The 12,022-nt window shown below is 47.9% G+C and overlaps 1 pseudogene; it reads left to right on the top strand.

Annotated features, from left to right (window-relative positions):
• Positions 1-1,897: 1,897 nt before the first annotated feature.
• On the top strand, positions 1,898-2,595 carry LOC118973900 (zinc finger protein 639 pseudogene; annotated as a pseudogene).
• The last annotated feature ends 9,427 nt before the right edge of the window (positions 2,596-12,022 follow it).

The raw sequence follows: 12,022 nt of genomic DNA, 5'->3' as shown, positions 1-12,022 counted from the left end.
GCTAACCTATTTCTATTCTTACAAAAGAAGATCAACTATTGATGTCATGAGGTTCAAGTAATAGTAGTTTCTTTGAGAGATGAAGGAGACAGTGCAAGAGAGTGGGCAAGTGAGCTAGAGGAGGGAGGGCTGCCAGTAAAGGGTGTGTTATATCAAACCAGTTACCCCTGTGCGTAGCTGGAGCTTGATCCCATTGGAGAAGCTCAGGGATAGAGTATAAGACACACACCTCAGAGTTCTACCTGGGGCAAGGCAAGTGGGGTATTTTTGTATTACTCCAGACATTGGTTGGGGGCTCTTAGGAGAGGGAACATTATTATGTCCTTGGGACTTCTGGCATGCTGCACAGGGGTGCAGGAACAAAACAGGCTTTGTTAGCCAGAGCAAGTCCTTAGGGCAAAGCAATGTGGGCATTACCAGTTGGAAGTCAGCCAGCATATACTGAGCTGGTGAGAGAAGGGTATTGGGAGAGCCATCAAGAGCAACTGCTGCAGAAGCTGTGCCCTTGGATTCACAAAGTACCAGCAGGTCTTGGCCACAAACTCAAGTATACAAGAAAATAGGCTCATATTTTTCTAGAACGATTTATTTTCTATTCTGAGACAACCCATAGGGTATTGGAAAATAAATCTCAGTCACTGTGAGGATCACCCCCTGTCAGAATTGTCAGTTGTAGGAGATTTCAACCAGTGCCAAGGCCCAGGCGAGCACTGTGCCACCTGGTTCTTGGGTATATGCTCATGTGGACATCCACTCAGATGTCATTTCCTGCTTCCCTGTTAGTCACCAGCTCCATACATCCACACCAGTATGGTCCACCAGCACCTTCAGGCCCAGAGTACTTTATCTGGTTGCTTATGCACCAGGCCAGGGTATGGGTTAGGACTGACCATGGGCCTACTTACTTTGGACTCATTACATGCCATGCCCTGGGTCCCACAGCCCTCAGAGCTCCGGCTGGGAGGCAGCACACAGGACTTCTCTAATGTCAAGATTGACCTGCTTCCCTCAGACTGCTCCTCTCCCTGGCCTGGGAAATAATTTTTTAGTTTGATACAGGATAGAAAAAAAACACTTAATTTCCTCAAAGGACTCAGAGTGTTGTGGGGAAATGTGTTGTGTATTTTCCTCGGTCCTTGTCCCCGCCACAACAAAGAATTGAAGGGCAGAGACACAGTAGTGAAGCAGAGTAAAAGTTTTATTTAAAGTTACTTAGAAAGTGCAGGCGACCTCAGAGAGAGAGGAGTGCCTTGAAAGGTTGGAGAGAAAGAGTTTAAGATTAAAAGGTTACACACTTAGAAAGTGTGGACAACTTCAGAGAGAGGAGTGCCCTGAAAGGTTGGGAAAAGTTAAAGTTACACATTTAGAAAGTGTGGGCGACCTCAGAGAGAGGAGCTCCCTGAAAGGTTGGGGGTTCCCAGCTTTTAAGGATTTTTCAGGAATGTGACAAAGGGCTAGGGTGTGGGCTTAAGTGGTCTCAAGTATCTTTTATGAGAAGTTAAGTTTCTTATCAGCCCTCTAGGTAATTCTGCAAAACTAGCTTATCAATCAAGACTGTCTGCCCTTCCTCCAAGATGGGCAGAGTTATGTGTTTGCCAAAGAGTATTTTAAGAATCTTTCTCCTTCGCCTCTCCACTGGCGCCTGGGTGTGCACGGCAGGCACAGACAGCGGTGCTGAAGATGCATACTTCAGCAAAGAGCGACACTGTGGGACGCATAGTGGGTTCCATCCAGTTCATTTTCTCCTCCAACAGTTTTGGGTTTCACTTAAACCTCTGGAAGGCATTTTTTACCATCTGTGAAAACTTCCCTGTAATTCATTTTCCACACTCCAATATTAAGAATTATACCAAGTTGAAAAGATACGAATGAATATCTTAAAAAAAGAAAAAGGAAGACTTTACACCCTCTCGTTATTCAGTGTTTGTTCTATGAGACAACCAGATTTAAAGTATTTTGACAACAAAGATGATGGTTCTGATACAGAAACATCAAATGACTTGCCAAAATTTACGGATGGAATCAAGGCCCAAAACAGAAATCAGAACTACCTGGTTCCCAGTCCTGTGCTTAGAGTCCTAGAGCGCTCGGCATTTTCTACAGAAAAATCTGCTGATACTGAAATTTGTGAAGAGTGTGACTCACTTGAATCAGTCAACCAGCAAACTCAGGAGGAGAGTCTTGTAGAAGTTCACGCTGCTGAAGGTGTTCCAATGGCTGCAGAAATGCATGTTATTTCTGAAGATTATGATATAGAGACAGAAAACAATTCTGAGTCTCCAAGACCAAACTGATGAGGATCCACCAGCTAAACTTTGCAAAGGTCTTGACAAGAACCAAGCTTTGAATGTGACTGCCCAGCAGAAGTGGCCTTTACTGAGAGCTAATAGCACTGGCCTCTATAAACGTGAACTCTGTGAGTTCAGCAGCAAGTATTTTTCTGCTTTAAAGCAGCATATGATCCTGAAGCATAAGTGAACTGATTCAAATGTGTGTTGAGAATGCGAGGAAAGTTTCTCTACCAACATGCTTCTATTAGGCAGGAAAACTGCTATGAGCTGGGTGGAAAGAGAAAGAGGCCAGGAAGTCCACTAAAAAGACCCAAAATTAATCAATTAAAGCTCAAGAAGCCAAGAGCAACTTGGCCTGGAATGTTTGACTACTCCCCAGATAAAGGAAGGTACCTCAGCACAGCCCATGTCTTTGTTGTGTTAATCATGCAGGCCCAGCTTACTTTACCTTTGCCTGTACCTATATGCTGTTTTTTTTCTCCTTCCGGCCCTAATTAAGTAGTTTGTAACCTAGGCAACTAATTTAGCATGCAGGCCCAGCCATAAACAACATAGTAAAAGGCAGGAAAGATTCCATCTTAAAGACTGTATTTTAATACCCAGAAGTTAAAAATGTAAGATTCTTAACTTACTCTTTAGCAAACAGACAATATAACTCAGCCCACCTTGGAGGCTGGGCAGGCAGCCTTGTTTGATCTGCTTGCTCCCAGACCAGGACACCGGAATCCCAGGGAGAAATCAGAGTGGGAACTTCCTTGTGTTAAATTAATTCTAAGTATTCAAAGACCACTTAACAAGTCTGCACACCCAGCCCTTAGTCACATTCCTAAAGAATTCTTAAAAGGGGGAACCCTCAACCTTTCAGGGTGCTCCTCTCTCTGAGGTCACCTGCACTAAGTGCATAGCCTTTTAATTTTAAACTCTCTCTTTTCAATCTTTCAGGGGGTGCTCTGCTGTCTGAGGTCACCCACACTTTCTAAGTGTATAACCTTTTAATCTTAAACTTTCTTCTCTACTGTTACAGGAAATAATGTAAAGCCTGGACTGAGTCACTGACAAAAAAACCCAGCAGCACTCGGTGGTCTTGAAGTGTTGAGGCTTTGTTTCACACCAGCGGGCTCAGAGGGGAGTAATCTCCCAAAAGTCTGAGCCCCCAACAAAGGCGAAGGGAGCAATATATATCTTTCTGCTTCCATATCTGTAACATTCCTACGTGCACAGCAAATGAGCAGGCAAAGGGGAGGGAATGAAGGGAGTGAACCTAGGGAACAGGTGCTCCGCAGAGCGGGAAACCAAGGAAGTGTAATTGTTGTTTGTGTTGAGGAGGAGGAGACACGGGAGCCACTTGGGCTAGACTGCTGTCCTTGTAAATTGCTGTCCTTGTTGAAGGGCCCCCACCAGTAAGATGGCAAACTTCTGGCTTCTCTTTGGGGTCCTCGGTTCCCGCTGGCGCCACCTGAAGCCCAATCACCTCTCGCTCCCCTCCCAATCCCAGCACCTAGCCAACAGCCAACAGCCCCATAGAAGTGACACCTCAATCAATTCATGCCCCTTCCTATATAACCCAGCACCTTTCCCTAATAAAGCGGAACTCTCCGGTGAATTGCTGCTGTGTGTCGCTCCTTTCCTTTCATTGGTGCCGAAACCCGGGAGACGGGACACCCCAACTGGGCCCCGTCTTCCCCACGACACCAGCAGCAGCTTGCCCTCGTTCTCTTTTTCCGGCGCTGGCTCATCACACTCACCACTCCTCTCTGGCCCTCAGGTGTTTTCCCCCAGGAGTGGGCCACTCTTCCCCGAGCTATCGCAGTGCCATTGACTGTGATCGTCTGGCAAGGCCCTGATGCTCGGGGATGAGGAGGGAACTCTCCCCGCCTCAGGCCTTCACGGCTGCGGCGGACGCTCAAGCCCCTCCTCCAACAGTCATAAACGCATTCACTGTCCCTTCCATCAGTGCTGAAACTTTTTAAGCAAAATTTCCCCTGGGTGGGCCACTCTTCTCCGAGCTATCGCAGTGCCATTGACCGTGATCGTCCGGCAAGGCCCTGGCACTCGGGGATGAGGAGGGAACTCTCCCCACCTCAGGCCTTCATGGCTGCGGCGGACCCTAAGGCCCCTCCTCCGAAAGCCATAAATCCCCGCCTCAGGCCTTCACGGCTGCGGCAGACCCTCAGGCCCCTCCTCTGACAGCCATAAATCCCTGCCTCAGGCCTTCATGGCTGCGGCAGACTCTCAGGCCCCTCCCTCCAACAGCCATAAACGAGGTGACTCCTTTGCGGATGAGAACGCTCCCTTTCCCTGCCCCCTCCTCCTTCTGTTCCGTCCGCTGAAATCGGTTCTGTTTGCCGAAAACGCCTAGCGCTAGGTACCTCGTGACTCCGGCACTCTGCCTTCTTAGGGAAGTCTGGGTGACGACCCACACTTCCTAAGAAATTCTGACTCTTATACGAGTTTCCACAGACCACAAAGGATCATCGGGGACGCCCTTTGTCTCCTTGCGGTCTGCCTCCAGTCCGAGGATCTCTGTTCGTCTTCCCCTGTTTGTCTCCTTCTCTGTCCTTTAGCTATGGGAGCCTCCTCATCCCTCCCTGAAAGTTCACCTCTTGAATGCCTGCTTAAGCATCTGGCTACCCTCTCCCTGACGCCTGATATAAAACCAAAACTTCTCCGTAAATATTGCTCCCAAGATTGGCCGACATACCCCCTAGACAATAACAACCAATGGCCCGCAGGGGGAACTCTTGATCCTAACATCACTCGCAATCTCTTTAACTACTGCCAGCGCCTGAAAAAATGGAAGGAGATTCCCTGTATCGAAGCTCTCCTCCTCCTCCTCCCCCCACCACCTCCCAAGTTCTCCTAGCCTGCAAGCCGCTGCCCCCACAGAAGCCTCCCGTTCACTCCCTTCCCCTTCTCCTACAACAGCCCTTCTCACTTCCTTCCCCACCATCTCCTCCCCCATCTCACCTCCTCTGCCTTCGTCCCCTGCAAATTAAGCCTGAGCCTTTCAGCCCCCCCTTTAACTAGGTCCCGGGGGCCTCCTCTGTCTTTGCCCTCATCACCTGTTTCTCCCCTGTTAGGGACCGCCTTTGTCTTCTCACATGTTTGTAGGGAGAATGGGAAAGCACCTTCCCCCATGTCTGAATGCAGCATGACAAAGCACAAGCTAGAGAACAACCGGTGCAGTCCTTAGAAGTTATCTGTCCACAAAAACATATCTTGTCCTTGAAGATGAGCCAAGACTCCTCACTCTAAAAATAGGGAGACCTTGAGGATGTGTAGAAACACCGCCCCTGCTTCTAGCTATGCCCTTCCCCCACTTGCCATGTGGCAGGAATGGAGAACAAAGAACATTCTGTTTACACATTCCATAAGCAATTAACTGGAGCCCTGCTGTAGCTCAGTTAGTAGAGCATGGGACTCTTAACCTCAGAGTCATGAGTTCAAGCCCAACTAGAGCAGCACAGGAAAGCAGCTGGGCTGCTAGTTAGCAACACGTGGGTCCGATTCTATCTTTCTTTATTTTCTTTGCCCCCCTTCCGCACTTCAGGACCTGCTTGACTAGGCGCGGCTAGACCGCGTCACTCTTCCACAGACTGAGACAGAACCCTTCAGTCCCCCTCAGACTCAGTCCCGAGAGCCTCCCAAAATTATCGCCCCCCTCCGGGAGGTAGCAGGATCCAAAGGCAACGTGTGCATTCACATCCCTTTCTCCTTAGGAGATATAGCCCAACTAGAGAAACGCCTAAGTTCCTTTTCCACTGATCCCACGACATACATCAGGGAGTTTCAATGGACCCTCCAGTCTTACAGCCTCACACATCATGACATTTTCATGCTCCTGGCCAATACTCTCCTCCCTGAAGAGCGTAGACGAGTTTGGGACTTCGCCCAAACACACACTACCGAAACCCACAGGACTGACCCCACCTATCCCCCTGGCCCCACTGCTGTCCCTGAAAAAGACCCACACTGAGATTATAACACCGCCATGGGTCTCCGCTCTCGAGATATTTTTGCCTCCTGCTTAATAGCAGGTCTGAAAAAGGCAGCTCATAAAGTAGTCAATTCTCAAAAGCTCCAAAACATAATTCAAAAGAGAGACGAAACCCCCTCTGAGTTCTTAGACAGACTCACTCAAGCCCTGTTACAGTATACCAGCCTAGACCCAGAAACACCTGAAGGAAGACATGTCCTTATGACATACTTCCTAGCTCAAAGCAACGCCGACATTAAAGCTAAACTCAAAAAGTTAGAACAGGGCCCCGCTACCCCACAGACTGAGATCCTAACAGTGGCCTTTAAAGTCTTCCATAACCGGGAGGAGGAGAAAGAACGCCATAAACAAAAGGCTGATCAGGCCAATTTCCAAATGTTGGCCCAGCTGATAAAACCACAATCTGGGCGCCCCTCTACAAACAAGCCCCCCCCAGGAGCTTGTTTCAAGTGTGGAAAAGAAGGACATTGGTCAAGGGCCAGATCTCCTACCACCCCATGCCCAAGATGCCACGGAAAGGGCCACTTGGGGTCTGATTGCCCAACCACCCGAAGAGGAGGCTGGATGAACAACCCCCATCCTAAGCCCGCCGTAGTGGGGATGGCAGAAGAAGATTGATGGGGCCCGGGGACTTCTCGCCGAACCATTTCCATCACCAAACAGGAGCCCAGGGTTACTTTAACAGTAGACGATCGCCCCATCTCCTTCCTCCTAGATACAGGAGCCACCTTCTCAGTCTTGCGAGAATACCGGGGCCCTTCCACGCCAGCCATTATTCCTATAGTCGGGGTAAGAGGTAAACAGATTTTCCCATTAAACCCCCCCCCCTTTTATGCACAATCCAAGACAATCCCATACCTTTCTCCCACTTCTTCCTGGTTATGCCCCAGTGTCCCATCCCTTTACTAGGACGAGACATCCTTTCCCTCCTCCACGTTTCCATAACTATATCCACTCCCACAGCCCCCAGTACTCCCTTTCGGATGGCCCTCATAGCCAACGACCCCCCTCTACCCAATGAAAACTCTGGTTCCACCCTCATACACCCTGTAAATCCCAAAGTTTGGGAAATTACAAGTCCCTCCGTAGCCCAATGTCCCCCTGCCTCTATCAAATTACATGATCCCTCTCAGTATATCTGTCATGCCCAATACCCCCTAACCACTTCAGCCCTCATAGGCTTCCAACCCATCATTCAAGATCTCTTGAACAAAAATTACCTCAGACCCACTCACTCCCCATTTAATACCCCCATATTAGCTGTTAAAAAAACCAACGGATCTTTCCGCCTTGTCCAAGACCTTCGCTCATCAACATAGCTGTTATCCCTATCCATCCCTTAGTTCCAAATCCATACAGCCTTTTATCACAGATCCCTGCCTCGGCATCCCACTTCTCAGTCCCAGATCTCAAAGACCCATTTTTCTATCCCTCTAGACCCCTGCTTCCAAGATTTTTTCACCTTCACCTAGACGGACCCATACACAAGACATTCTGAACAACTCACTTAGACAGTTTTGCCACAAAGCTTCCGAGATAGTCCCCATATTTTTAGACAGGTCCTAGCTCAGGACCTCAAACAGTTTCATCATGATCACTCCAAGTCCACCTTATAATACATAGACAATCTTCTACTCTGCAGTCTCTCGTGGGAACAGTCTCAACTTGACACTGCCTCCCTACTTAACCTTCTAGCTTCCAGAAGTAACCGAGTATCCCTGTCAAAGCTCAAATCTCTTCCCCTTCTGTCACTTACCTCAGATTCCTTCTATCTCAACAAAGAAAGTCCATTACCTTAGACAGAAAATAGCTCCTCTCTGACCTGCCCATACCCAAAACCAAGACAGAAATCCTTTCCTTTCTAGGCCTGGCTAGATATTTTAGAGCGGAGATCCCTAACTTCTCCCTGCTCCCTGTTGGCAAGACCCCTATACGACCTCAGCAAGAACCCCCCTAAAAAACCATTATCCTCCTCACCTCGACACTCCTTCATTAAGCTCCGTCAAGCCCTTGTGGAAGCCCCAGCTCTCCATCTTCCTGATTTGTTGAAGCCCTTCTCATTATACATTCATGAGAGTTCCAGTCAAGCTCTAGGAGTCCTAGGCCAATATTATGGCCCATCCTTTGCCCCAGTAGCTTATCTCTCCAAGCAATTAGACCCCACAGTTCGGGGATGGGCCCCCTGCCTACAAGCATTAGCCGCTGGGCAGCTCTTGCAGAATGCAGCTCATAAACTGGCATTCAGGGCGCCCCTTACCATTCTGTCCCCACATCACCTAAAAGATCCCTGAACCTACAAAAGTTTACAGACTCTCCCTCCCTCCAGACTCCACACCTTACTGTCCTCTTTCCTCCAAAATCCCATTCACCCCCTTTGCCATCCCTACCCGAATCATGACTTTTTCCTCCTTTACTGCTCTCTCGCTTTTTTTCCTCATTCCTATTGTCTTCCCCACCACCCCAGCCTCCTTTGTATGGCGATTCAAAGTCAGAGAGACTTACACACAGCATCAAACAAAAGTTACTGCCCTCATTGCCACACCAGACTGCCCTCTGAAAAGCTGCTCTGAGCCTTTATATATCCACTTTCCTCCCTCCACCGAAGTGTTCACTAGCAGCTACCCTTATTCTCCCTACCTCTGCTTCCTCTATGACCAAAAACAAGCCTATTGCAGGTGATGGCCAGACACCTACAGGAGATGTCCCTACTAGTCTTGCACCATTCACTACATGGGTAACTTCCAGTACCCACAGTATTACTCCTCCAACTGTTTCATGAAATATCCCAACGGCTCACCTGGGACTCTCGATGGGCTGCCAGAGTCACAGCCTCAGTTTACTACAGGGGGTCCTTGACCCCCCACGGTACCCTTCATATCTCTTGAGAGTATGTTCCCTCTCATTCCCAGATCTCTCAAGTTGCATCAGATAGCAGACATTCCGAAAAAGTCATTATCCAAACTCTTGATGGCGCCTCTTCATCTTCTTATCCCCGCCCCTCTTCTCATTTCTCCTACTCTTCATTACAGCTCATTCAAGACACCACCATCTTTCTCAAACACACCCTTAACACCGCCAATTGTTTTCTTGTGTGCATCACTACAGCGCCCACTGCTGGCCGCCGTGCCCCTTAATATTTCCAACTACTCCTTCCATGCAGAAAGACAACCCCTCTGCCCTCTGGCAGGCATACCCCTATGGGAACCAGAATACGCAGATAATCTCACCATCCACCACTGTGTAGGCCCAACTCCACCCCCCTCCAGCGCACTTCACTGCCTCTCTATCTACACCCCTACCTCCGGCTCTAAGACTTTTACGCAACTGGTACACTTCTTTTAGTGTAATGGCAGTCTTTTCAACTCACTGCCTCTCAACTCTGATACACCCTGCATTCTCGTCACCCTAATCCCACAGTTAACACTTTACAGCATGGCAGAATTTCTTGAGCTCCAACCTCCCTTGCCCTTGCGCACAAAAAGAGCCGCTTTCCTTCCCATCATGGTCAGTAGCTCTTTGATCACCTCAGCCATTGGGGCAGGGTTTTCGAGAGAAGCCTTGGGTCACTCTCTATAGGCAGTTAGAGATCTCAACGCCAAACTTGAGGGAGCCCTGATATCCACTGCCGATTCCCTAGCCTCTCTCCAAAGACAGGTCACTTCGCTAGCTAAAGTCACCCTTCAAAACCGGCGGGCCCTAGATCTGCTTACAGCCGAGAAGGGCGGCACCTGCGTCTTCCTCTGGGAATAGTGCTGCTGTTACATCAACGAATCCGGCATTGTAGAAACTGACATTACCAAACTCACCGACCTTGCCTCCAGCCTCCACTCTGCTTCCAATTCCAACCCATTCTCGTCAATACTAACAAACCCCCTCCTCACCTGGCTCTGGCCCATTGCAGGCCCCATAATAATCATTCTTCTCGCCTGTCTCTTCTTACCCTGTATAATAAAGTTCATCAAATCCCAAGTCGGAAAAATCTCTAATCAAGCTTTCAACCAGCTTTTACTCAGGAACTACCAGCTTCTGGCCACAGAAGATCCCTCACCCTCACGTGACCTCCTCACCACACACTGAGATGGACCCCTCTCTCCACTGGAAACTGTTCCTGGAAACAATAGCCGCAGACGCCTGGCTCCTGATACCCATATCCTCTTGGCCAACCTATGGTTACAGGGAACCTTCATTGATTTCCAAACCTGTGGAAGTCCACATCTACTCATCCTTACTGTGGGGAGTCCTATCAACCCTTTCCTCCCAATCCTCAAGCCCTCACTCCCTTCTCTGCCCCTGTTCAGCAGGAAGCAGCCAGAGAGAAAGCAACATCCACAACCCCATAGAGGAGAAAGGGGGGAATGAAGGGCCCCCACCAGTAAGATGGCAAACTTCTGGCTTCTCTTTGGGGTCCTCGGTTCCCGCCGGCGCCACCTGAAGCCCAATCACCTCTCGCTCCCCTCCCAATCCCAGCACCTAGCCAACATCCACCAGCCCCGTAGAAGTGACACCTCAATCAATTCATGCCCCTTCCTATATAACCCAGCACCTTTCCCTAATAAAGCGGAATTCTCTGGTGAATTGCTGCTGTGTGTCGCTCCTTTCCTTTCAATAGGTATAACAATGAAGAACATGGACAGTACAGCCTCTTAAGCAAAATTACCTTTGACAAATGTATGAACTTCTTTGTATGTAAAGTATGTGGTTTTTGGAGTAGACTTCATACAAATGTTAACAGGCATGTTGCTATTGAACATACTAAAACTTTTCCTCATGTTTGTGATGACTGTGGCAAAGGCTTTTCAAGTATGCTAGAATACTGCAAACATTTAAATTCACATTTATCTGAAGGGATTTACTTATGCCAGTACTGTGAATATTCAACAGGACAGATAAAAGATCTTAAAATTCAGCTGACTTACCTCATAAATGCAGTGACTGCTTGATGTGGTTTGGAAATGAAAGGAAATTAGTAAGTCATCTTCCAGTCCATGAAACAACTTGATTATTCCCTTTAAATGCCATAATGTAAAATAATAAATTCAACTTTTTTTGGAAAAAAAAAGAATCTTTCTTCTTAAACTTCCTGGAATTTTTTCAAAATGCAATTTTAGCTTTAAGGTGGGATCTCCCTGTCTTTATTACACTGTTTATAGGTGGGCCTTTTAGCAGGCTAGAGTAAATCTTACGATGATCTGATTGACACAATGATCACGTGGGCTGTGCTGATACTGGGGAATATTCAAACATTCAAGGCCAAGTTGCTCTTGACCTTTTGAGCTTTAACTGATTAACTCATTAACTCTTGAGTCTTTTCTGGATTTCTAGTTTTAACTGGTTAACTGAGTCCTTTCTAGGGGGGCTTTACTGAACTTGTTCTCTTTCCACCCCGCTGGTATCTATTTTCCTGCCTAACAAGAGGACAAGGAAAAATTCAAAGACCTTTCCCGAGGTTGGCTCTTTGAGTGGAGGGAAGGTCAACATGGGGAAATAACCAATTAAAATTTCAAAATCCCCAGCCCTCATGACCTCTGCAGTGTGACCACTACCTCTTCTATAGATAGTCCCTCTATTACTTTTTGCCGTTTATGTTCATTACAGCTTGTGCAACAGAGGAGGGAAAATTGCCATTTTAAACAAGGCAGGGGTTCTTAATTTGTGGGTCCATAATATAATTCAGGGAGCCCTGAACTGGATGAAAAAGGTTTACATTTTTATTGTACTTAACCTCTAACAAATT

The sequence above is a fragment of the Manis javanica genome, chromosome 3 (genome assembly GCF_040802235.1).
Source record: "Manis javanica isolate MJ-LG chromosome 3, MJ_LKY, whole genome shotgun sequence".
NCBI lineage: Eukaryota > Metazoa > Chordata > Mammalia > Pholidota > Manidae > Manis > Manis javanica.
This window is presented reverse-complemented; position numbering and strand designations above follow the sequence as displayed.